Genomic DNA, 26875 nt, shown 5'->3' on the forward strand with positions numbered 1-26875 from the left:
AAATAGAGAAAGGAGGTGACAAAATAGCTCACAAGGTTGTTGTGGGGATTTTTTAAAAAGTTAATATATGTGTAAATGAAAAATAATGTCATAGTCTTAGCTCTGATTATTACTCAGCAAACCCTGCATTTATATTGGTGTTGGCGATCGTTTGCAGAATATGCAGCCCTAGCCTTTCAGGAGTTGCTAATTCCTCTAAGCTTAAAACTTCTTTAGTCCGGCTGAACCAAAGAGTTTCCGGATAGTTATGCAGGTCTGGGAGGGAAAGGAGGATCCCACAGCGCCTGAGAATCTGAGCTTGTGGAGGCGGTTATACTCGGCAGATTACGGCAGTGGGCGGGCCCCAAATCCCCATGTGGTCCCGACATCATTGACATGGCGGAATCCCCCATCTAACCCTCCTGGTAGTTATTTGAGCGGCGGCGGCGGCCGGAGGACAAGGAGAGCGGCGGCTGCGGCAGCGGCGGGAGCTGCGAAGGGGCGGCAGGGATTCTCGGGGCTGGCGGCTGGGAAGGCGTGGGAGACCCGGTGTGTGGCGCGCCCGGAGCCCCGCGTTTCAGCCCGAGGGAAGGTAAGGCATGCAGGAGCGGGAGAATGGAGGGGACCCGGACCCCGAGTCTCAGACGCCGGGTCAGGGCGCGCTGGAAAGCCCCGACCGGACGCCGAGTCCGCCAAAGTGTGTGCCTGTCCCGGAGCGCTCCGGGCGCGCCGAGCTTCCCGAGGAAAACTTGGCGCCAGAGTGCTGGGGCGCCCCGCGCTCGTCTGGGCACCCCGGGAACACGGGGCCCGGGAGCGGCGGTCGGCCAACGCTTTGGGGCCGCGTCTTACTGGGCTCCGGGCCCCCGCTCGTCCCCCCAGCTGGCCAGGGCTTGGAGGAGGGAAAGAAACGGGTAGATTCTTCTTGATGGAAAAAAAAAATCTGGGCAGTGGTTCCCGGGTTCTCCCTCCCCCCCTCGCCCTCCCCCCTCGCCCTCCCAGGCCTTCCTAGCAGATTTTGTCCGTGGAATCCGCTCCCCCTCCCGGAATCTCCGCGGCAGGAACGCTGCCCGGGAGGGGGAGGGCGGGCGGAGGGGCCGAGGAATCTTCGACGTGTCACTTTCTGAGGCTGTAGATTTCCATATGGTGGAGGGAGGAGGGCGGGTGTGCGAAGTGGGGCTGGAAGTTGGGGCCGCCTCTCCGCGCCAGGCGGGGGCGGGCCGGGACCTCCGACCCGTGGATGCTCGCGGGGAGGGTCCCGAGCCCGCGCCGGCCCCCAGCCCAGGCCTCTCAGGGACACTCCCCGCCTCGCCGCTGGCCACCTCCGTGCGCGCCACGTCCTCCCTCCCCGTCCTGCCCCCCGGGCTCCCCCCGGGCTGGGGGCGGTAACCGGCGGCTGCGGCCGGACTCGGCGAGCAGGCGGCTGGAAGCTCGGGCGGGGGAGTGGGGCGCGGCGGGAAGGAGCGGGCGACCGGGTGTGTGGGCCAGCGTAGCTCCGGTCAGTCGGTCACCCCGAGGGGCGCCCGGGCCGGGGTGGGGCCGGCGGGCGGAATCCGCGCCCAGAGGCGGCCGGGAGGGGCCGCGCGGACCGTCTGGTGCCCGCGGCGGGGCGGGGGCCGGCCGGCCGGCGTGGGAAGGGCCTGTCACTCTGGGCGGAAAGTGGGGCCTCGGGCTGTGCCCGCGAACTTTCCCAAAGGCCCGGTCCCGGCGCCCCGTGGGAGCCCGAGCACCCGGGCCCGGTGTCTCTGGAGACTGGGTTGGGCCGCCCGGCGGCGCCGTTGGCCGGGAGGCTTCCAGGAGTGCGCGGTTGGAGTTGGAGCTTTTCGAACCTCAATTCCCACCCTTCTTTCCCTGACGAAGGGAAGCAATGGCATTTTATCCAGACAGTGCCGTTTGCGGACTTACTTAAAAGTTAAAACTTTTTATTTTTTATTTTCTCATCAGTCCAGCATGTTCTTGAAACAAAATTTGGAATTTGGCCGCGACGGGCCAGCGCTGGGGCCCCAGATCCACGCGTTTATCTCTCCATCGCTGTTGGTTTCTAGTCTTCCTCCCCATCTTCCATCCAGGGTTAATCATATTTTGGGACAGGCGAGGTCGTTTGTTCGGTGGGCACCCCCTGATTGCTTGTCTGTTTATTTTTTAATGTGCAGTTATTTGATTTGAACTTCCTCCAGTTTCCAGGCCCTGGTGGGGAAAGCTAAGGAAGAGGGAATACGCCACCTTTTTTTTTTTTTTTTTTGTGGAGAGAGGTGGGGCATTGGAAAAGGGGAGGCACGGTGGTTGTAGGCAGAGAGGGAGAGGGAGCAGACAGACCCGGAAGAAAAGGAATCTGCTCTGGAATAACACTTTTTTTTTTTTTTTTTTTGGAGGCTTCTGGCCTCGGGCAAAAATGCACCGCTCTGTTCTCATTTCTGCTGCCTGAGTTGCTCTTCACTCTCAAGTTAACTCTGTGACTCTGGGGCCCTGGACAACGCCCGGGGGAAGAGACCCGCAGCCACAGCCAAGAGCAGCCCGTGGCCCTGGTTTTGTGCCTTGCATGGGGGCCCGTGGTTCCCCCTGATTGGAAGCGGCCTCTGTGGAACCAGCGTTCAGTAAATTTCTTGGCTCCCGGGAAGCAGCTGTTAACGAGGGTAAAGTCTTTGGGCATGCTTCTGGTCCTGCAAGGGGACACCCCCTCATAAGGGTGTAATTCTCACTTTGTTTAGACGCTAGAGGGTCACCCACAAGCTGGCTAAGAATGAGGCATAGCTGGTAGAAAGAAAAAGTCTCTAAAAAATGGTACTTAGACTCGTATGTGCTTTTAAAGTGTTTTGGTTTAAATGCTTCTAAGAGAAAAAAATTCTACGTGAAGATAGCGTTCATTTTAAAAGAGATCTTAAAACTGCAAGATACTATATCATGGAATAGGAGTTTTTAGCTTCTAATTACAGTATGTACAATATCAGAAAGATATTCCAGTAACCTTTTAAGACAGACCTTATAAATAGCTCACATCAGACCATGGGCTGGCTGTATTGGAGAGCCAGTCTTCCGGGGTTTCTGGAGGAATGCTTGGGATCCGTTAGGAAGCTGGCTGCAGGAGCCTGAGTAGTAGTTTACTCAGTAGGAGTTTGTGCCCCTTTTGCTTAACACTTCATTTTACGTGGTAAAATTTGATAGCGTCCTTAGAACTGAAAACCTGAAGAACTTCCCAGCTTTTCAGTTTTAGGAAAATGAGGCCCAGGGAGGGGAAGTGACTTGTTTGCTGTTGGCGATCAGAGATTAAAATCCAATAAAGGATTGTATTAATAGCTACTCTTTTTTGGCTATCTAATGTGTACTAAGTACTGTGTATTGTGTTTTTTATATATTATCTCATTACAATTCTAATCTTTCAATTTAGGTGATGTTAAGGACATTTTATAGACAAGACATTGAGGTTCACAGAAATTTAGTAACTTGTGTAAGATTACATAGAATTTTCTTCTGTGATGCAAATGGTTTTATATCTGTGCTGTCCAGTATGGCAGCCACCAGGCACGTGTAGCTGTTGTACCGTTTAAAATGTGGCTAGTTCGATGGAGGAACTGCATTTTAAATTGTATTTACTTTTAATTATTTTAAACTGCTACTTGTGGCTAGCGGTTAGGTACCATATTGGGGATTGCAACGTAGAACTTTCTGACTCTCAAATCTATTCACGTTTAACTGGGTCCTATTGCTTTTAAGATCTTGTAATTCAGTTTTCTTTCTTCCATACCACCAGAGGAAGATTATATTCAACTCTTAAGTGGAATTTAAATACTGGATTACCTATAGCTCAAAAACAAGCAAAAAATGGTTTTTTAAAAATAATTGGATGTCATGGTAAAAACTGATAGAAAAAAACTTAGTGACATTTTCTGTTTGATTGAAATAACTGCCTATAGGAATTGCTGAGAAGGTAGTCAAAGCTTCTTGGTTATTTCAATGTAATAAAAATATAAGTAGGGGGCAGCATGAAAAATTACTGATGGGGAGTTGAAAAAAAATTACCCCCGATATCCATGGTTACCTGTTCATTTGGTGATTCTTTTCAAATGTCTTCATTCAGGTAAATAATATCGCCAAACTATCACTCACTTTTCCTTAACTAGCTGCACAATTAATCTGAAGAATTAAGATCATTGCTTTACTACCAGAGAATGAAATTCAAGTATAAAGCACTAGATCTGTCTGTGAATTGGGAAGAATATGTTTAAGATTGAAACAAACAGCAAGAAAGATTCTTTAGGTGGCATATGGTCAGATAGTTTTCTGATTAGTGGATTTAATTTAAATCTGTTACATTTTAGAATTTATTTGGTAGAAGGAATTTCAACAACTTTTTGATCTTATATGAAATAGTGAAAATTCCAACTCATGTTCAAGTAAGCATTCATTTATGTGGATTTCATCCATAAATATCCAGTAACTCAGTACCTTTTTCTTTCCGTTTTTTTTTTTTTTTTTTTGCATACTGCTTTCAGGAAAAGACAGATGATAAAATAAACTTTTTATTAGAATTTTAAGAGCAGTAACTTCCAGATTCATTATAAATATATCTGAATCTGCTGTATCTTTCATAGTTACTGTACTGCTTAGGGATAATTGCAGCTCATAATCCTGACCCTAGAGCGTTATATGATCCTGAAAGACCTACACAAGTAAGTCAGCTTTAAATTGTTCTGTATTATTTTAGTGTTATGTGAATTGCATGGCCTCCAGCTCTGAAAATTGTAAATTCAACTAAAGGTGAGGCATCAGTTAATTAGACAATCAGCTGAAAAACTCTTTCATACCCATTCCTGACTATTGGGATCATAGTTATTTTCAAGGAACCAACATAAGAACCATGTTATTGGATTATAGTGTTCTTGTGAGTGTGACAAATATTGGAAACATGATTTAACTCAGGATGTATGGTTCCATTTTTAGAACATCAAGGTGCTTAGTACAAATGAGACGTAATTTAAAAGATAAAGATATCGAAATGATTGGCAAAGATTAGAAATCTTATACCCCCTGGAGCAGGCCACATCTGAGTATCAGTTTGAAATCAGAATATCTAATGTGTCAAGGACTTAGTTTACTTCTTGGCTGTGTGTCCCTGTTAGACTACTGAACCTCTCAGTCTGGGTTTCCTCATTTTAGTATAAGGAGAAAACATCTCACCTGTACCATTTTTCAGGTGGTTGTCACAAGGAGTTAATGAGTCAGTGTATTGAAAAGTGTTTAGTAAAGCCTTATACAAACTCCATATTTCATTATATTCCAAAGTTTAAAAACTGAGCTGTTCTTACAGTATTACTTTGTATGTTTTCAGACACCTCCAAACTGTGTTTGGACACTTTGAAAAGTGGTTTATTTTTTCCTTTGTGACGAGTAAATAAAGTTTCAATCTTTAGATTGCAGTTTCATTTTCTCCCTACCCCTAATGTAATAGTTGATCTGTGACCTCTCAAAAGTTGTATTTCCTTACATGTGGTCCATAGCTGGTTAGCATTGCTGAAGTGGACAAGGCAGTCTGCTTGATTCAGGGTCATTCTTGAGGTGGAGGGGACAAAGTGCAATCTCTTATTAGAGGAACTTCCAAAAACAATGATAGAGGCATAGGCTTTAGTTCCTGTATATTATCTTAGTAAGCCTGTTATTTGAGCTTTCAATAATTATAGCTTAGAATGGGGGAAAAGAATCATTTTCTGTGTAGGGGAATCTTTGCATCCTACCTCTGTTTTCACTTCAGAAATCACAATTGCCTTTTCTTCACTTTAACAAGTTTAATCCATTCAATGAGAGTTTTTTGTGTTAAGACATTGTTTTCAAGTAAACCTTAATTCTCATCCTTACAGCTGTTGGGAATGCACTTAGGTGGTTGAGGAAAAGCTTTATTCTTTAGTTGACACTGAATGCCTTTGAATATAGGAAAATATTCATAAGCCCACACTTTTTTTTTACTTTAAAATACACAGTATGGTACAGTATTAATGTGTTTTTTAAACGGCAGAGAATGCTTCCATCACTGTGGCTAGACAGAGGCAGGTTTCTGTAGAAGCCAAATATAGGCTCACTTGGGAGGATGACTTGATGTTGGTACTTGAACTCTTTGCAAGGTACAGCCAATGAGAGGCTGATCTCTAGTCACAAGCTTACCCAGAGGGGAATTGTTTATGGCGCAGGTTTAGTGTCAAGGATGAGTCCTTGGAGACCAGAGGTGGAGACCAGAGGTATGTGGGGTTGGAATCGGGGGTTGGGAGGTTTTTAAACCACCAGGTATAAATCAGGTAAGATAGACTATAATGATCAGCTATTACAGGTGGGGAGGTTTCTCAGTTTAAAAATGGATCAGTCCTTGAATCTCTTTTTGTCCGTAGTTGAGATATGCAAGTTTAGCATTCTGAAACACCTGGATTGTAATTTCACTGGCTGATGAGATGTCTTTGGCAATACTCCCTTTCGGTTCAGTCACTGGCTCCTAATATATTTTGTTTCTATAATATTACAACTGCTTGTCAGTTTTTAAATAACTGGAGGGAGGAGATTTTAGTGAGATGGTGTTCAGCAAAAGCTAGCATTATTTGAGATTCTAGTAAGTATCTGTTTAAAATGTCCCTTGTGTTAAATGATTGTTTGATTTTAAAATGTAATTTTATTTCAATCACTTGTTTATTGACTCAGGAGGCACTTACTGAGTTCTAAACTAGGTTCTTAATGGAATATTCTTATGCTGTCTTAACTTTGGCAAATTCAAGACATTTTTCTGTTTACTTATAGGGGTATTTTGCTCATATTTTTGGAATGTAGTATAGAGAGCTGTGTCTACCACCAAACTCCTAGAGCAGGATAGTGATAACTTCAGTCCTTTGCTCCTTTTCTGAAATTTGAGAAATGTTAAAATTGGAGCACCTATAGGCTATGTTTAAAACTAAATTTATGTTAGAATTTTAGGCTTCCAATACATCTTTGTTTTGACTCTGGAAGATGAAGGTTTTTATAGTGGCAACCAGTTAGAAAAATTTGCTTAAACTAAGTTGATATAATACAAACTCATAGTGTTCAATTATGAAAAGCTTTCTGTTGAAATAATTATCCAGATAATTTTCTTCATACTTGATCAAATGTAGTATGTTTGAGAAATAATGGTAGATTCTAAAATCCCAGGAAATAACATGATTTAATTTATTCTTAAGGAGCTCAGTCAGATTCTCCACAGCTGGTGGAAGAGGGTCTCTGTTAAAAATAACTCCATTGTTCTGGATGTAACTAATTAGGAATTTGCAATTATCCAGGCAAGTCTAGGATAAAGTTTGGCTTCCTACTCTATATGAAAAGGTTTTACCGTGACAGAAGTTTAAATAGATCATGGAAGGAATATTTACCTAAGTAGGAGGACAGACCACTTTAAGCACCTTGGAAAAATCAGTTTACTTAAAAGCAATGTAAAACTGCAGTATGGGTTGAAGCTAGTTCTCCTAGTGCGCTTTTTCTTTTCTTTTTTTTTTTTCATTATTTTTTAGTTAGTGCGCTTTTTCATAGAGGTGCAGGACCGCCATGAAATAAATGTCAATTTATTCAGTGCTATCACATGAACTAGGAACAGTTTACCAGCAAAAGTTAGAACTATATTTTTGTATGCAAAATAACTCACAACAATAAACAAATATCCACCTCCCTATCTCACCCCACCCCCACCAATAGACTCCCAAATATGCCTGTTGATTTGTTTTGAAGGTTTTCTGTTGCCATTTGTTTTGCTACTTGCTGTCTCCTGTAAGCACTTGATGGCAGATTGGTGAGAGCAGGTGTTAAAGGTTTAAGAACATCATTATTGCTTTTAGCTGCCCATCTCCTCCTCCGTATGAGTTTGGGCAAAGTTGTGGAAACTACTGCCAGTGTGGTATTTAGGTAAGCTCATTACACATCCTCCTCTTCTGCATTTACTAAAGCAAGACCTTCTTGGACAGCTTAATTCCAGGCACTGTGTGAACTGACCCATAAGAAAGGTAAATTTCTTTTAAAATATCTCAAGTATTTACATCCACTTACTCAGACATGAGGTTTTCAAGTATATGACTTTTTAGGGTTCAGATTGACGAGTTCTTATGGTACAAGTTTTAAGTGTAGGATCCTTAATATATTTTTAGGGTATTCTCCTTTTTCTCTTATATTTTAAAGTGTTATTTTAAAACACATTTTATATTTTCTATCAAGTCATTTAAGAGGAAAATACTAAATGTCTGCAGATATTACTGTTCCTGATTTTTCTGTTGTGGTTTTTCTTGTGTCAGGAAAAAAATTTAATTTAGGGTAATAAAGGTAAACATTATTCTGAATTAGTGAATCAGAGAATACTTAAGAGTATATTGAATTGGAACACTAGTGTATTGTTGTTGGGAATGTAAAAAGGTACAGCTGCTGTGGAAAACAGTTTTGCGGTTTCTCAAAAAGTTAAATATACAATCACGTAGCAATTCCATTGTTAAGTATGTACCCAAAATAATTGAAAGCAGGGACTCAAACAGATACTTGTACACCAGTGTCTATAGCAGCATAATTTAGAATATCTAAAAGGTAGAAACAACCCAGGTGTCCATTCACAGATGAATGGATAAACAAAATTCGGTGTGTACATACAGTGGATTATTATTCAACCATAAAAAGGAATGAAATTCCAATACCTGCTACAAGATGGGTGAACCTTGAAAACATGCTGAGCGAAATAAGCCAGACACAAGGGGACAAATATTGCCTGTTTCTACTTATGTGAGGTACCTGGAATAGGCAAATTCATAGAGAAGAAAGTAGAATAGAGATTACCAGGAGCTGGGGAAAGAGGAATAGGTGTTATAGTTTAATGGGTACCGAGTTTCTGCTTGGGATAATGAAAAAGTTCTGGAAATGAATAGTGGCGATGGTTGTACAATATTGTGAATGTACTTAATGCCACTGAACTGTATGGCTAAAAATGGTTAAAATGGCAAATGTATGTATATTTTATCACAATAAAAAATTGAAAAAAATTGAAGGAGATTTATTCCACAGGATTTCAGCTTGCCTCTGTTTGCTCCTCCTTGGTCTGCTCCATGCTGGTGTGTCGATGTTTTCCCGCCCTCCCCACCTCCTATTGCAGAGTAAACAGAGATTCTCCTAGGCCAGTTTTGGAGGTCGTTTCCTTATTTTATTAACTGACTTGAATTTAAGAGGAGACTATTTAAAAGTAGGAGATCTCTGGAGGGAAAAAAAAGATATTTTAACATTTAGATGAGCCAGGTAGTTTATTAGTATCCACAGACCACATAGGCACATAAAGGTAATCTATCCTGAATTTCACTGTGAGTCATCCAGAAACCAGAGAGTAGGATGTACAATTAGATCTGTCATATTTTCTAACCTCTAAGCCTTTTTTCCCCCCCAATTTTGTCATCTTCAGTACTTTAGGGAAAACTCTGATTTCCACTTAGAGAAAGGGTCTAAGTCATCTCAGTACTAGTGTTGGAAAAGCATTAGGTGCTAACATTCTTCAATTTGTTAGACCAAAACTTATTGGGAGGGGATAGAGAGAAAGCAAGCAAGCATGTAGTATTGTTTTATTCATCTGAACTTGCCTCTAGCACCTAATAATTTCATAGTGGTGACTTTTCTCTGAGTGTCGGTGTTTTGTTTCTTTTTTTGCTTCTGAGGTATTGATGTTGAGTTTGTGCAGATCACTTATGAAAAGATGGGGCAGGATTTTTTTTTTTTTTTTTTTTGCGGTACGCGGGCCTCTCACTGTTGTGGCCTCTCCCATTGCAGAGCACAGGCTCCGGGCGCGCAGGCTCAGCGGCCATGGCTCACCGGCCCAGCCGCTCTGTGGCATGTGGGATCTTCCCGGACCGGGGCACGAACCCGTGTCCCCTGCATCGGCAGGCGGACTCTCAACCACTGTGCCACCAGGGAAGCCCGGGGCAAGATTTTTGTTAAGTGATTGGATATAAAGCTTAAACGTCAGATGTAAAGTGCATGTTAGGAATACTGAAAATATCACGTAAAAATTCAGATAGAAAGATTTCAGTTTACATACGAATAACAAGTTCAAGGAAAAATTATTCTATATACTGTGAAATATTTGCCATCCATAATAGTTCATTAATTCCTGAACTCCCAGAAAACAGTATAAAGTCGCAAGGGTATGATGCTAGTGTGTATGCATGCTTTGCCATCTATAAGGGTATATTTTCTTTGCTGTGTGTGTAAACGGCTTTCATACCATAGCAGGTCACTTTTGTGGCCTAGAAATTACTCTAGAGATAGGATCATTACGAACTGATTTCAAAAGGTACAGAGAGTCACAGTCTCTTTATATCTGATAGAGATATGAGGAATTACAACACCATGTTCACAGAGCGGTCTTCACTGATTTTTGACCTACTCAAAAGAAAAGAGTGTCATTCTATTTTGCATATCCTCATTTTGTTCCAGAGCCATGATTTCAGGTAATTTATCATTTTCTTTAATTTCTTCTGGCACTGTTTCTATACTTTTCAGAACACTTGTCCTTTTCTGTGTTGTCTGATTGTCTCCTTGTCACTCTTACTTGAGTGTAAGGATAATTACTGATTTAACTTAATGTGTTTGATGGTGAGTGCATAGTAAATGCTCATTGGATGGGTGGATGGAGAGATAGATGAATTCCTAGGTTGAATGTGCCATTTAAACTTAGTACCTCTTCTCAGGTGCTCAAGTCATTATTTCTTCTGCTGAAGTTGATTTCTTTGAAGCATGGGCCATGTTATAGGCATTTTTGTGTTTCCACAGTTTTCCTGAAAAATTTTTTTTTCTCATGGTAGGGATCTAATAAATATTAAAACAAAGGCATGAGTCACCTTCAGTGCAAACCTAGCCTTTCATTTACTGCTATTTTAAAGAAACAAAGTTCTCCAGAGAATACGTGGACTTTTTTCAGGTCTGTATCAGATCACTAATTGATTTTGAAAATACAAATAGAATAAATAGCTTATATTTCTATTCCCTAAAAATGTGGACTTCAATTATGTATGTTTTGCTTGTCTATTGGAGTCAGTTTGGGAATTATAAATTAAGAAAATTATTTTTTGAAAAAGGTGACTTTTCAGAGATCTGTGGTAGTTTAAAATGATCTTTTATAGGGAAATTCTAGAAGGGAGGCATTAAGGGACAGAAAAACAGCAAAAACAATAGCAACAACATATGTCTTGCTGAGATGGTGGGGGTCCAGCAGAGAGAGTTGATTCTGCTGCACTGGTGGCCAGAGTGTTCAGTGCTAAACTGAGCCCTGGAGAAAGGGTCAGAGGGCATGTCATGGAAACCTGAGGAGAATGACCTCAGCCACTTGAAGGTGGAAGTAAAGCACGCCTGGGAAGAGAAGAATCTCTTGGAGCATTATAGGGCTATGTGTATGGGGTGGAGGGTGCACGTGCTCTTATTTATTATGTCTGGGGTGGGATCAGAAATCTTTATTAGATGCTTCAGGTGAGTGATATGATCAGACAAGTTTGGGAAACCCAGTCTTGGGGACTCAGCCCTCTTGGTAATCTGTCCTTTTAAGGTTTTTGACCTGATGGCTGGAAAGAACTGAGGTGAGAGGAGTAATTAGGACACCAGAGGACTCTAGTTAGGACCTAGGGCAGAATCGAAGGGCTCCTCAGAAGAATTTAACATCGTATTCTTTAGGATAAAGTGATAACCAGCTCTTAGCAGTTCAATATAGAAACAAGGACACTTGTCATTTGTGCTCTAAACTTCCAAACATTCTAACTACAAGTCAGATGTAAAATATAACAGTGACCAGCAATTGTTGAGCACCTACCATGTGCCAGGCACTTGTATATATATATATATATATATATATATATATATATATATATATATTCATTCATTCTTCCATATTCATTAAACTATGAAAGGTAGATATTATTTCTGTTTTTCTATGTGTTTCCACCATCTACCACAGAAGCCAGAACATACCTGCTGCCCTATAAATAGTTGTTGAGTGAACTAAGACTAGAAGACATGCTCAAAAAGGTTAAAAAGATCACCTAGATTGACTCCAAAACTTTTTTCCAGCTGTATCACACTGCTGCTTTAATAGTTCACATTAAGTGTCTTAATTGTATATCCAGACTTGGAACAGTGTCTATTTGTGTTCCCAAGTAGCTGAATGCTAAGGCTAAGTATTCGTTGAATGCTTTCCATGTGTTCAACCTGTCTACGGTCCAGAAACCTAAAATTTTCTTTTGAAACAATAATAATAATCTGGACATCTCCCAAGAGGGAGATTTTCCTAGATTGTTTTCTGTAAAAGCAACTTAACCTTGGAATGAGAGAAACCAGAGAATAAAAGTATACTTCATAGACAGTAATATATAAGAAACTCAGTATAGTGAATGGGAAAAATCTAGAGCAGTTGGCTAAGAAATGGTAATGAAGTTTTACCTGACTGAGACATTTGAAAAATTCTATGAAAGAGAGTCCTTTTCACTCAGTGGCCATACAGTTTTGTTTATCTCGCATTCCCTCTCCTCAGTGCCTTCCATTTAAGTTCATTTATATAGGGTAAGATCCTGTACTTATAATTTGCACCTGGATAAGCAAGGCCTCCCATGCCTGATACTAATCCTTTCTGTCCTTTTAAGGCTAATAGTTTGTGGTGTTTGGGTTGCACCGAAGGCAGCCACGGGGACAGGATGAGCCCAGAACTGACTAGAACGTGTCTCATCTCTGCATGCGCAAAGAGCAGCTCCCGTGGTGAATAAGAGGTGACCTCAGGATTCATAGGAGCCCTGTGCTTTCCCAGACGGCCCGAGCTAAACCTGGGGAGCTGGCAGCCCTAAATGCTTCCTTTGTTAGAAATTATTGAGTTCCCTACTCCATCTTTAGAGAGTGAGTTCACTGAAGGTGAGTTAAGGACAAGGCTTTGAAGTGGGACCTGACTTGCTTTCTCTCCCTGTGTTTGTGAGGGGCGGTGTGAATGAAGACACCAATGAAGGCTCAGCGCCCAAGGCGGTATTACCTAAACACTGTTTGTCACTGCTTCACAAAAATGCTGCTCATGGTCTGGAGGAGCTGTGTGCTTGCTTCCCTGGGGATTGTGTTTCCACAGAATGGTGAGGGCTGTTAGAACAACTTTCTCTTGTTTCTCAAAACTTCTGCCCAGGAGGGAGGCTATAAATGGTAAAATGTTCACGACTGGCTGCCACCCCCGAGAAGGGCTCCCCAACACTGGGCTGCCCACGGCCCTCCCCTCGTTACAGCTGGGGGCCGGGAAGCCTTTGTCTTTGCCTTATAACCCGGCTTTCAGAGCTTGCTGGCGGTGATCTTCATGACACAGAGTACCATAGGATCTAACTATAAAAAATTAAAAAAAAATTTTTATTGAAGTATAGTTGATTTACAATGTTGTGTTAGTTTCAGGTATACAGCACAGTGGTTCAGTTATACATATGTATATATATCTATTCTTTTTCAGATTCTTTTCCCTTATAAGTTACTACAAAATATTGAGTATAGTTCCCTGTGCTATACAGTAGGTCCTTGTTGGTTATCTATTTTATGTATAGGAGTGTGTGTATGATCGAACTAACTTTTAAGAGCACTTAATTTTAAGACATCTATTTTATACCTTAAGATGTAAAGAAACTAGTTTTTTTTTTTTGTAAGCACTGTAAAAAAGGAATATGTTTTAATTTTAGGATTTGAGCATTTTAATTTGCTTAACTTTGGTTTAAATTGCTTGGATCCTCTTCTATCTAACCCTTCATACATTTTTACCATTATCACCTGAAGGTAGCGATTTACTTAACTTTGGATAAGAGATACTAAAATTGCCCATGTGTATACTCATGTTCAAGGAAATTATGAAATCAGTAGTTTTGAGCCTCCTATAAAGGAAGTAAGTTCAATTTTTCAAATACTGTCCTTTTAAAATTATGTATTTAACTATTTAATGAATATTCCTCATTATTTATACTTAGTGCATGAAAATACTGGAAATGGGCATCCTTGTTGTTGTGCCACAGGTAAAGACTGGTAATTTCCAAACCCCTAGCTATATCCCTGAGTTCTAGACCTGTATATTCAACTATAGATATCTTTTTTTTTGAAAGGGAACTTTATTTTTATTTATTTATTTATTTATTTATGGCTGCGTTGGGTCTTCGTTGCTGTGCGTGGGCTTCTCATTGCAGTGGCTTCTCTTGTTGGGGAGCATGGGCCCTAGGTGCCCAGGCTTCAGTTGTTCTGGCACAAGGGCTCAGTAGTTGTGGATCGTGGGCTCTAGAGCGCGGGCTCAGTAGTTGTGATGCACGGGCTTAGTTGCTCAGCAGCATGTGGGATCTTCCCAGACCAGGGCTCAAACCCGTGTCCCCTGCATTGGCAGGCGGATTCTTAACCACTGCGCCACCAGGGAAGCCCATCAACTACAGCTACCTTTACGTTACTTTCTCACAGGCATTTCAGACTCAATCTGCCTGCTGTCTTTTTTTTTTTAAAGAGAGTTATGGGAGGAGGGAGAAGAAATGGATAATAATTTTTAAGGCTTGTATTTTATTTCAGGCTTTAATTAACAACAGATATCTTTAATTTACCATAAAATTTCTTTATTAATGAAAGAGTTATTTCCAGGTTTATTTGATTTTGACATATTCTAATCTTGCTGTGTGGTCACTGTGCTGTAGCTTTAACTGTATCTTAATAATACTGGTGACACTGCTAATTTTAAAACATAGCCCTTTAGATTTTGCCATTTGCTCGTTATGTTAAATTTAAGCATGGAAACAATGTCACTTCCTATTTATGTTTTACTGTCTAATTCTCTTAGTTCAGTTTTCTCAGGAGTTCAAACCTATTAAGGCATAGCAGTTGGCTAGTAAGAGAAAATTGAGACTACAAATAAAGTTTTCACTAGATTACATTAGCTGCATTTTGTTTGGAGTAATTTTAGGCTCCAGGTGTTTGCCATTAACGTTCCAGTTTTGCAAGTTTTCCTTTCTTGCTTTTGTGAGAAACAGGGATTGTAGGAGGGAGTAGAGGATAGCAGGCCAGGGTTTGGGAAGGATGTAGTACCACAGAGGTGAGTGAGTTTGTTCCTATTACGTTTTACACGGGATGATAGGTTTTCCAAACTCTGGTTTCCACTAGGTTACCTGTGAATTCAGTAGAGGGGCAATTTTAGTCTGTCAGATGTTCTGCTTGGCAGATTAATGAGGAACCTCTTTTTTAAAGTGTTTTTTTTTTCTTTTAAACACAGATTGCTGTATTTGTATATCCTTAATAAGTGTGCATTTTGGCCAAGAGGTAACTTTTTCATACCATTTTTCATGAAAAAGCATAAATAATTTTCTAGAAAGTTTAATTGCAAACTTTGTCAGATTAAAAGGAAACATCGTTTTAGAGAAACCATTCTTTTTGGGAATTCTTTAGTCCTTGTCTGTAAATAATAGCAGATTATCACATACGGTTTTCATATTTGGGGGGCATGGGAAACTACTCACTTAACTTGGAACTAATATTTTTGGTAAGAAGGTAAATCTTTAGTCATCATTTATAGTGGGATGATTGAGCCCGTGTGCTCTGGAAACTGAGCCCTGAGTTTGAGAACCCAGATTTGTAACTGCAGATTTGAAACTCTGACTTTGGTTAATTACTGAATCTTGCTGGCTTTGTCTGTTAAAAGGAATTGTTAGGACTGTTTAGCTCCGTGTGGTGCTTCGTCAAGTGCTCAGCAAGTGAGAGCTGCTGTTTTATTATTTTATTTTATTCACTGATGACAGACATTTAATTGCTGGACATACTTCTTAATGGGGTGATAGTTATTTAAAAGCATTCCCCTGTTACTTTAAAAGTGTATATGAATGCAAGCCTTGCCACCGACTCCTTGAATGTTCTTGTTCAAGTGACATCTTTGTAGCTCATCTCCAAAGTCACACTTGAGCTGTTAACCTTAGTAAGGTAGTGTGGGCATAAAATGATAATATATGCAAGAGGCACTTTGAGCAGGGTGAGGGTGGGGAAGCATATCTGAATGCCAAGAAGTACTTAATTAAACAAGTGCTGCTTCTACCAGTATTTTTCTTCTTCCTTGCCCCCTCAAAGAAAGGTCGTCTCTTTTTTAGCAGGTATATGACAGCTCTGCTTCCTCTCCCAAGTCTAGGATCAAAGGAAAGTTGTAATAAAGGAGTCACTTGCTCCCATTCCCTCTCCCTTTTTTGTGGATGTTGTTCTAACCGTTTTTAAGAGGGAAGATCAGGCCTTGACTTTAGTGGGCGAAACCATGGGGGCTCCAAGACCTGCCTTTCATCTCTGGGTCATCACCTCGAATGATGTTCTTCATCTCTCTAGTAATGGCATAAAGACACCACTGCTGGGGAACAGCGCACTGCAGGCTAAGACCTTGCTGTCTTTCTGGAAATCTTAGCTACCTGTGCTGCTCACTGTTACGATGCTCATTTCTTTAGAATAGCATAGACTATTTGGCAGAGATGCCATGACTAGAGTAGTTTTCTCTGCTTTGGCAGTGCCGAAGTCTTACCAACTTCTTATAAATTGGAAGGCTAGCTCCAAAAAAGTAAAAGAAAAACAAAACTGAATTTTAGCTCGTTGTTTACTGGCAGGGTTGTTCTAGACATAAACACAGTTGAATGGGAAGGATAGTAGGGGTTGGAGCCTGTCTTGCTCCATGAGAGTGAATGAGCCAGTGTTAAACCTTAACGTTGGAGAAAAAAACAACATTCACTGTTTTAAAAAACAAAACAAAAACAAAAATTAGGCAGTCATTGCAGGCTAACCAATGAAAATTAAAGGTCACTTTCTTCTGTGCCGCACCTCAGTGCATGCCCCGGGCTGTGTTAATAATGGCAATCCTATTATTTTCTTGCAGTAGGCAGGAAATGCTGTCTACACCCATTAGATTTGTTTGAGTGGCCCCTGGCTGGAAATGAAGAAAATTTAATATTCTAACTCGCTAGGAGGAAAAAAAATCATGCAGTGCTGCATAGAGGTTGATTTGGGGGCTGGAATAAGAACAGTGTCATTTAAAAAAACTTGATGTTATTAATCTCTATGATAGGGATGTTTGACCCTTATCCACATTGAAATCATGAATGGACTTATATGCAAGTTATGTGTGTAGGAAACCTTTCTGAATATTGTCAGAACTGGCTCAATTCTGGACTTTTAACCACATGTTTGCAAACTGCCTAATTCCTCACATATCCCACTGGCTGCTGGAAACTTGCTTGAAGGAAGGCTTTGTCACAGGGTTTTTGGTTTTGTTTTTTTTTAGAAGATTAATTTGCTTTTCAAAAGCAGCATTCATTTTGGAGGAATTTGTGTATTCATTAGGGCAGTCAATTACTTTGTAGTTTCAATAGCAAGAAGAAAAAATTGCTATTAATTAATGTTACAGAGAAAGTATGTGAACCTGTCCTTGCCTTTCAGAGTTACACTGGTTAATCTTGGCTCACGTGGCTTCCACTACTTTGTGTCCTTTTATTCAAGAATGAAATCTTTTAAAAAATGTTTTTTTTTTAAAGCAGGTTGATATTCCTCTTACATCTTTACATTTTTTAAAGAGTCAAAAGATCTTTATTGCTATTTTGATGTTTGATTTATTGGGATGTTCTGTTACAGATTCTCAGTTGGTATATAATTCATTTTTCTAGGACAATATCAGGTTTTCCCATGAAATACATAATGAGAGAAGGATCTTAAGTTGAAGGGACTTGCTTAAAATCATAGGAGTATCCAATGCTAGAAGAAGCAAATGTTTCAGTCTTTGTGTGCAGAGGAGGAAAAAGAAACCATTCTATTTTAATGGATCTGTAATTCATATCGAATAGGACCTCTTGTGTTACTTCAGGTCATTGTGTTCGTTTTGCATTGACTATACACTTAGATATTTTTCTTTGTTTCCTGAAATGCTGCACTGGAAAGAAGTTTCTAACATCTTCATAGGAAAGACCAGTGAATCAAGGGAGTTTTTAGGAGTATTGTCCTTTCTTTTTGTCTTAATTCTTTTTTTTTTTTTTTTTTTTTTTTTTGTGGTATGTGGGCCTCTCACTGTTGTGGCCTCTCCCGTTGCGGAGCACAGGCTCCGGGCGCGCAGGCTCAGCAGCCATGGCTCACGGGCCCAGCCGCTCCGCGGCACGTGGGATCTTCCTGGACCGGGGCACAAACCCGTGTCCCCTGCGTTGGCAGGCGGACTCTCAACCACTGCGCCACCAGGGAAGCCCTGTCTTAATTCTTAAAACCTTTAGCAGTTTGCTTCTACTAGTGACCATTTTGCCTCTGACATTTTGCTTCTGGTTGTCATCATTGTGAACATTTTTCATAATGTTTCTTTTCCTCGTTTATTCATCACCATAAGTACAAGAAGAAGCAAAGCATGGGATTCTTGATTTTTGTAGTAACCGTATTATTATAATTATATGTGTGTTTTGTAAAATACATTTTGGCGATAGCACATGACATGGTACATACTTGGGGGGACTTTTTAAAATCCAAATTTATATTTCATTTATGAAGGAAATGGTACTTTCTAGCAGCCTTTTCTGTAGTAAGGGTCGCAGTGGATTTTTTTGACACCTCTGAGATTAGTCCTCCTTAAGGCTCCTGACGGGTAGTTGCACCCCATGGTGTGGGGAGTTTGAAACTTACATACAAAAACAGTTACAGGGCTTTGGAAAATTTCATGTGATATTGGGAGTCAGATGTTTTGACCTAAAAAATTGTTTGCTTGATTGGGAATCTAGGCTTGAAATGTTTGTACGGATTGTTAACTGGCTGGCTGGAATCTGTTATAGACTGGCTAACCTATTTGAAATATATCTGGTGTATTTAAGTTTGACAAGAAATCAGGGCAAAGATACAATTTAGGTGTTATTGTTTATTTTTCTAAGTCAGTAAGGCAATTCATGTTTTGCCATGGAAAAGTAATCATTGAAAACACTACACCTGATAGCCTGTATAAACTTGCTTAACCTTTATTTAGCATAACGATATTTTTTCCAGGATGCTGACCGGATGATTGCGTATAAGGATGTTTATCTATAGTCCAGTGAATTAAAACCTTTAGAGATATAGGGGGCATGTATCGTTTATTCCTAGCGTTGTTCTTTTGAATGATTTGGTTAGTCAGAGCCTTCATTTTGAAATGTTTCAAACCAATTAGGCATCTTTTGACCTAGATCTTCTAGCCTTCAGCTTTAAAGAATACATACTTGGATTTGCAAGAATGTGAAGATTTAGCTAGGTAGTCAGTTCCTATTAGCTGTGAGAGGGCTTAGGCCTCAACTGACTGGTGTTTATTAAATACTTGTTTTTTTGCAGAATGTTCTTCCATCATGAAGAGAAGACTCTCATAATGAAGCCTCATAGTGAACCAGTTTCACTAAATTCTCTAATGTTCTCTCACGATTCTCATGACTCAATCTTGTCATGAACCTCTGAATAAGTATAAGTAATGGAAGATGGTAGGTTTTAGTTTGAAATGATAGATTCTTCTTTTAGATGTTGGTTGGTCCACTTGCCCGGGGGTAGGGGGTGGTAGTGCTATGTTCACAGTTGTAGGTGCCTTCAGGTGAGAATTGGTGGTGGTGAAGGACAGGCAGAGGATCAAGCATGCTTATGAGTTGGATCCACACCCAGGCTTTCCCCTGAGTCCCCCAGGTGATGAGGCTGACTTCCTACTTTGGTGAGAGAAAACCCTAATGGCCCACTCCACACTTTTCATTTCTCCTTTAGAAGTAGAAGGTTGTAGGAACCAGTGAGTTGTATGAACCAGTATCTGAAGCTTAGGGAGCCTTCAATTCAATCAGAACTAGTTTTTGTTTGTGTCTAAGTGTAACGGTGTAGCAAGGAATGGAACAGGGAGACTTCTAATTCCTCTTCATCTTCTCCACTATTACAGAAATTCCATGAGGGCAGGGACCATGTCTTTCCTTTTCTCTTTATTCGGTGGTAAACAGTAAGTGCTCAGTAAGTGTTTATTGAGTACATGACTTAATGACTGAGCAAAGCATAATGTTTTGATACTGAGGTAACGTGTGTTTGAACCACGAGAAAACTTGTTTGATACCAGTTTTCAAGCTCTGTTCTAATTCTTGGAAGAAATACGGAATTTTCAATTTAAAATAACTGATACCTGAAAATAAGTGAAGACTGAAAAATTTTGGGTGTTCAAAGACAGTGAAGAACTATTTGCCTTGAAAGTAACAGAAATACTCAAACCAGCTTAAGCAAAAAAAGATTGGAATCAGTGGAAATGAGGGCAGTGTCCCTGGACCTTGTGAGGCCTTGGAACCCGCTCTGGGAAGTCACTGGGAGCCAAGGCTGCTTTTCTTCCTCTTTCCCTTCTTTTCTTCTTTGATACTTCTTCTTCTGTAGAGTCCATCTTCTATAAATGTTGGATGCTTCTAAACTCATAAAGTTTTTATCAGTTTTTATTTTTCCTTCCAAAATGCCAGTCCACACATTACTTTTTAGTAATGAATTGAAGGTATGGGTGGTAGAAAATCATAATTTATTTTACTTATCAGAATGGCTGCCTGTTAGGGATACTGAGAAAAGTGGGTGCATGAGGTCATCAGGCTGGTAGTCGAGATTTAGTCTGTGCAGTTTTACTTCCTTTAACAGTTTCTTATGCATGCAAAAAAAAGGAGGTGTCCTGAAGCTGGTGACCTGTTGGCATTACCGGGAAGAGCCAGCCTCTGTTCTCTCTCTTCCACATTCTCCCTTGCAGGCTGTTTGTAAATTTGCTCTTTTTCTTTTCTGGGGTTGGCAAGTTGCCACATTCTCCCGGATAATCTAATGCCTGTTACCTATTTCTTAGTACCCCAGTCATCTCCTACTTTTCTCCTTCCTGAAAGTGGGATTTTTCTCTTTATCACCATTTGATGATTCTTTAAGCATTATGATTGATAATTTGCAATTTGAGCAGAGCTGATTTTCTATATAGTACTTCTAAGTACTTTTCTGACTTTGCCTAACTGTTCATTCATTCATCTTCCTCTCATTTTGACTTTCCTGAAGCCTGTATATCACTGAGAGAAAATACAATCTTAAGTAAGGGAGTAACAATAGAGGTCAGATTGGAAGGAGAATGAATGGAGAATTAAGTGAATTTAGGCAGAATCAGAAAAGAGTTCCCCTCTTTAAAACATGAGCTGCCTGTGGTTCCTCTAAAAGAAGTGCAGTTTTGCTGTAGGAACTGCTGCTGCGCCATCACGTTTGCTCTCCTAGCTCCTTCAGATTCCTTTTTTGAATGACCCATTGCCATTCCTTGTTTGCTTGTATCTTTTGCTCTCTTCCTTGTTAGTTTCTTTGCTTGTTAAATACTTTGGAAGAAAGCCTTGATTTGTGTGTGTTTTCCCCATTTTTCTTCAAAGGTTCCGTAGTTCCTTAAAACTTAGTCTTTTCTTGCGGTCTGTTTTTCACCATTCACCAATCACCTCTGTCACCTCAAAATGTCTTCACAAAGTCCTGCTTTTCCTTGTACCTTTTCGTCTTGTTCAGAATCTTGCAGTTGATTCCTCTCCTCCTACTTCATTCCTCTCAGCAGTTTCCTTTGATGGTGATACTTGCCTTGGAATTTCTACTTGAGCCTCTTAAACTCTTTGGGAAAGGTAATTTTGTCAGCATTCACTTTTTTCTCTTCTATTCCAGAAGGTAAGGACAAGGAATCCTTCTTACGCGTTTCTGTGCTGAGGAATCTGCTCTAAGGTTTCTGCTATCATTTTCTTATCAGGGTCTGGATTCTCTGCGAAGGTGCCCGATAAGACCTCCCATCTCTTCCCTGGTCTCAGGGCAGGACACAAGGGTTGCATCTGGAATTGGCTCCAGACACTCAGATACCATGAATTTAGTAATGATTACATGATCCTTTGAAGGCAAACTAACAAAAGAGCTTCTTTAAGAGGTGAGCTGGGTAAAATCAGAATGGGATGATCTCTAATGACTTTTCTTGCTCTCTTATTACCAATCTGTCAATTTATCCTCAAGGAAGAGTTCATCAGAAGGAGAGAACCATCATTCTCCATTTTATATATTTTTTATTTGTAATCTATCTGCAGTTTAATTTTTATTACTATTTTAAAATTTATTTATTTTTGGCTGTTTTGCGTCTTTGTTGCTACATACGGGCTTTCTCTAGTTGGGGCGAGCAGGGGCTGCTCTTCATTGCGGTGCATGGCTTCTCTTGTTGTGGAGCACGAGCTCTAGGCACGCGGACTTCAGTAGTTGTGGCTCGCAGGCTCTAAAGCGCAGGCTCAGTAGTTGTGGCACACGGGCTTAGTTGCTCCGCGGCATGTGGGATCTTCCCGAACCAGGGCTCGAACCTGTGTCCCCTGCATTGGCAGGCAGACTACTAACCACTGTGCCACCAGGGAAGTCCTGCAGTTTAATTTTGTAATCAGTACTTAGCTACTGTTTACTCTGTAAAATTCCTTTTAACTTATCTTTGCAAGAACCAGTTTGCTACCAGATAAAATTTCAGATTGTTCAGTTTTAAAATGTTTTACTTAAAAGGATAAGATAGTTCTCCATTGGAAAGTGTGATTTCAGAGATAACTTTCATGTCTTTGAAATCTAGAAAAAAATTTTATTAAATTAAAATTTAATACATTAAACAAAGATTGAATATTTGTAGGAAGTCTATAGCCATTGCTGACATACCTTTCTACTTGTTGTGCACCAGAGGAAGATCACCAAATTTAAGCCTGTGAGCTTTCAAGTTGCTCTTTTTATCAGTGTCATATTACATGAAGTTGGAACTTTTAAGATTCATTATTTTTGGCAGAGATAATGAGAACTTTGATTTTCATTCACTGTCATCGTATGTACCTGGCACATAGTAGGCACTCCATTTGGTTTATTGGATGAATGAAGAAAGTGATTCTGCTGGTCAGTGGCATATAAAAAGCCTCTACCAAGATCACCGTTGATTGCCCCTGTTGCCCTGTGTATTATGCGACCCCAAGTTTATTGCAGCCTTACAGACATCTCAGTCCCTGCAGGTGACAGACTCTTAAAATTTCTGGTGGAGTCCCATGTCTCATTCTTGGCAAACTGAAGTATAAATCAACATATATAGATTTCACTCTAGTTCAGAAATGGCTCTTTTTAGTGAAACTTGCAAAAGGTCCTACTTCCTGCCTGAGAAATAGGGTAATAGGATCACACCCGAAAAAAATGCTGCCTTGTTCAGAAGTGACATGATCTCTGTTCAGTTTGGAATATTGATAAGTGGGCAGATTTATTTGGAAGCACTTTGTTTTTACTACATGTGTAAAACTCCAGGGAACTCTGAATAAGAGATGAGGTGCTCCCTTTTGGCTGTGCATTAGCAACGTGGCAGTTACTGATCTGTCATTTACTTTGAAAAGGAATTACAAAGTTTTGGCCTCCTGCCTGGAGTAGCTCCAGATGGTCAGAAAAGATTTTTGTACTGAAGTCAAAGAGTATATTGCAGTGATAGAATTGAGCTTGCCATGTTTGTATTAGAACAGGGACTTGCCACTTCATCCCTCTGCAGAGTTTTTCCTTTCATTTTTTTTTTTCCCTCCTGAGGGAGTAAGGGGAAGAAAATGCTGCTTTAGAGTTATGGAATCTAATATTTGGAATACCTTTGTTCTTGGTGATAGTGATGTAGAGGTATGGTATGTGGCCCATAGAATTGCTTTGTTAACCTCAGTACCCCTGGTACTCAGTATCTGCAAAGGACTCATGAAGAATTGTAACCTAGAGATACACCAAGACCATTCTAGCTGATTTGGAAATGGGGGTCAGAAGCTTCATTTGGGTCGCAGGTGCTTGTCTGATAAACTGGCTGTTAGCCCACAACTGTTATTTAGTGGCTTTCCTTTGTCAATTGGCACATCTCTCATGGGCGCTAGGCATTACTGCATCTTTCCTCATGTTTCCCCACGATTTTGTGGTTGATAGGGTAACGATGAAGTGTAGGTGTCCAGTATGGGTGGGAGGTGGGGCTCAGGGAGATGAGCAGTGAGGAGGTCATGGTATTCACCAACAATTCCAAGACTTTGCTCTTCTGGGCACTAGTGCTTAAGTTCCACACATGACCTTAGGTCAACCTTGGAAGGGGAATGATGCGATTCCTGTTTTCTAGGTAAGAAAGCTGAGATTCAGAGTGATAATAATCTGCCCAAGGTAATAACTAGGTAACGCTCTTTTGCCGCCTGCTCGCATACAATTTTGGAGAAATTTATTACAAGTTTCCTGCCCCTTCAGGTTAGAGGTGACTGCAGGCTTCAGGAAATAAAGCTCATTTTCCTCTGGGAAACTTGGGCCTTGTTCAAATTGAGCCTTTTAGTAAAGCTTGGTCACAAGGCTCAGATTAAGACCTAAATCTACAGGCTGCTGCTCCCACACTGCTTTTGGTTACTCTTGTGGTTATTGAGTAACTTGGTGAGTTTGAAGAACATTAACAAAGTTTTATATCTTTGAAGAAAATCCAACACATGGGGAAGTGACATTAAGTTGCATACCACAAAAAAGGAATTTTTATCTCTTTTGACGTATTGGTATATAAATTGAAAACAATGAAAAAATCCATAATTTTGACTCTTGTACTCTTAGTTGATTGTCTGGGTACTTAACACAGGTGGCTGTTTTAAAGCACTTTTATTGAAAAGTGTAAAGACTTGTGTTCTTCACAAATTGGTGCTTCTCTCTGCAGACCTACGACTTGGTCAGCAGTCTCCTCCCCAGACAGTCTTCCACAAACTACCAGAATCCTCCTCTAGGCTGTTATTCTGCTTCATTATTTTGTCTTCTTTTAAAATCTCCACTGTTTAGATAGTGTTCAGACAGTATTATTTTTCTGTATATATTATATGGCGCTGTAATTACTTCATGAGTTCTTTTGGGATTGCATCCTAAACCGCAGAACACCTTGTTCTGGTTGATGTGCTTTTTGAAGTCTTGCTACCTTTTTGATGAAAGTGGAGTGGAGGTGGGTCAGTCTGGCTTAGTATAAATCTGATCTCTGAGGCTTTTCCATATTCACAGAGGCACCAGAGTAGGGCTGCTCTTGTTACTTTATTACAATTATGAATGAAACTTTAATGCTATTATTTTATAAAAGATCATAAAATAAAGGTACATTTCTTAGTGTTTTCCATGTTTAAAAAAAAGGACAATCACCATGAGTCATAAAGCTACAATTACATCAAGAGTTTCTTATATGGGGCTTCCCTGGTGGCACAGTGGTTGAGAGTCTGCCTGCCGATGCAGGGGACACGGGTTCGTGCCCTGGTCCGGGAAGATCCCACATGCCGTGGAGCGGCTAGGCCCGTGAGCCGTGGCCACTGAGCCTGCGTGCCTGGAGCCTGTGCTCCACAACGGGAGAGGCCACAACAGTGAGAGGCCCGTGTACTGCAAAAAAAAAAAAAAAAAAAGAGTTTCTTATATGAAAGAGTCTCTAGTGGATTTTTGGTGCAGTCTTTGCCCCTGTATCAGGGGAGTGAAATGTCATCACCCTTGACAAAAACTTCTTCAGGCTGATTAAGAGCCTATAGAAGTTTGTATCTGCTTAGGGACTTATGGTCCCAGAGTTAGTACTACAGAACAGGCTCTTTCAGTCCTGGGATACCAGTAGTTTTCCCTACTACTTACCCTCACGACTTACTAAATACATTTTAGGGGTTTCCCTCTCCTTTTTGTTTTGAAGAGTCTTCCTCTGAGAATTAATGATAGAAAGCTCATTAATTGAAAAGATCATTTATTGAAAGATCTTCACACAGAGGGTGTGGTATTGCCACTGTTTCAGGTTGTGCTTTGTGGTATTACCCGAAGGCTCCTGAGAGCGGAGAATGTACAGGGCATCTTCTCCCACTGCCTTTGTGCCCACGTGCTCCAGGAACACCAGAAGGCATGCTGCTCAGCGTACGCGCCTACCTGCGTTCCCATTGCCTGGAGTGCCGCCTCTGCTCTTCCTCTGCTCCTCAGGTACAGGGCGACTGCTTAGGGTTTAGCTCTACCTTTCTTAATACTCGGACCCGTGGTGTTGGAACCCATCCCGCAGTCCCTGTTGCTCTTTCCAGGTGCTTCTTCTTTGTCATTAGCTCCCTGTCTGTTCCCCCACTGGACTCAGACTCTGGGCCCTTCTGGAGGGATTGTAGGTTCACCTTTTATATCTCCAGTGTCAGGGCTGATGCTGTGCTGACTGAGTAAGGAAGCACACGGAAGAAGAAAATAAGAAATTAGTAATTGACTGGCCTGAGCACAGCTCTCATACTTGCAGTACTCATCCCTTCTGTTTCCTCAAACACTTTACTTGAATTAGTATGTGATTCTGTCCTTTCGAACCACTGATCCAGTGTTTGGGCGACAATGTGTTTTGAGGAGTACTCATTTATAGCAAGAGTAAAAATGTTTTGTGAGGAAATTTAATAATACTAATAATATTGAATGCCTACTATGTGCACTCTTTTAAGTGCTTTAGTGCATTTCTTTTTTTTTTTTGTGGTACGCGGGCCTCTCACTGCTGTGGCCTCTCCCGTTGCGGAACACGGGCTCCGGACGCTCAGGCTCAGCAGCCATGGCTCACGGGCCCAGCCGCTCCGCGGCATGTGGGATCTTCCCGGACCGGGGCACGAACCCGTGTCCCCTGCATTGGCAGGCGGACTCTCAACCACTGCGCCACCAGGGAAGCCTGCTTTAGTGCATTTCTTGATTTAATCCTCACAGCTTCATGAGGTAGATACTTTATTATCATCTCCATTTTGTAAATGAAGAAACTGAGGCACAGAGAGAGCAAGCAACTTGCTTGAGGTTAAAAGCTAGTAAGTTGTGGAGTCAGGATTTGAACCCAGGCAGTTGTGGTAAAGTGTGTAGGATAGGTTTCAGGAGAGTTTCTCCCTGAAACTGC

General features: G+C 41.0%; 1 protein-coding gene across 4 annotated transcripts in view; it reads left to right on the plus strand.

Moving 5' to 3' along the window:
- Positions 1-353: 353 nt before the first annotated feature.
- FNDC3B (fibronectin type III domain containing 3B) overlaps positions 354-26875 on the plus strand; it is a gene marked incomplete at its 3' end in the record, with an annotated part of 350833 nt that continues 324311 nt past the window's right edge. For 2 of the 4 annotated variants that reach the window (XM_081235889.1, XM_081235892.1), the window contains exon 1: positions 354-571. Of the gene's footprint in view, positions 572-1393; positions 1475-1641; positions 2610-26875 lie in introns of those variants that run through there. The other 2 variants (XM_081235891.1, XM_081235890.1) reach the window with 2 other exon arrangements.

This window comes from Mesoplodon bidens, assembly GCF_964165515.1.
Source record: "Mesoplodon bidens genome assembly, chromosome: 5".
In the NCBI taxonomy this organism is placed as follows: Eukaryota; Metazoa; Chordata; class Mammalia; order Artiodactyla; family Ziphiidae; genus Mesoplodon; species Mesoplodon bidens.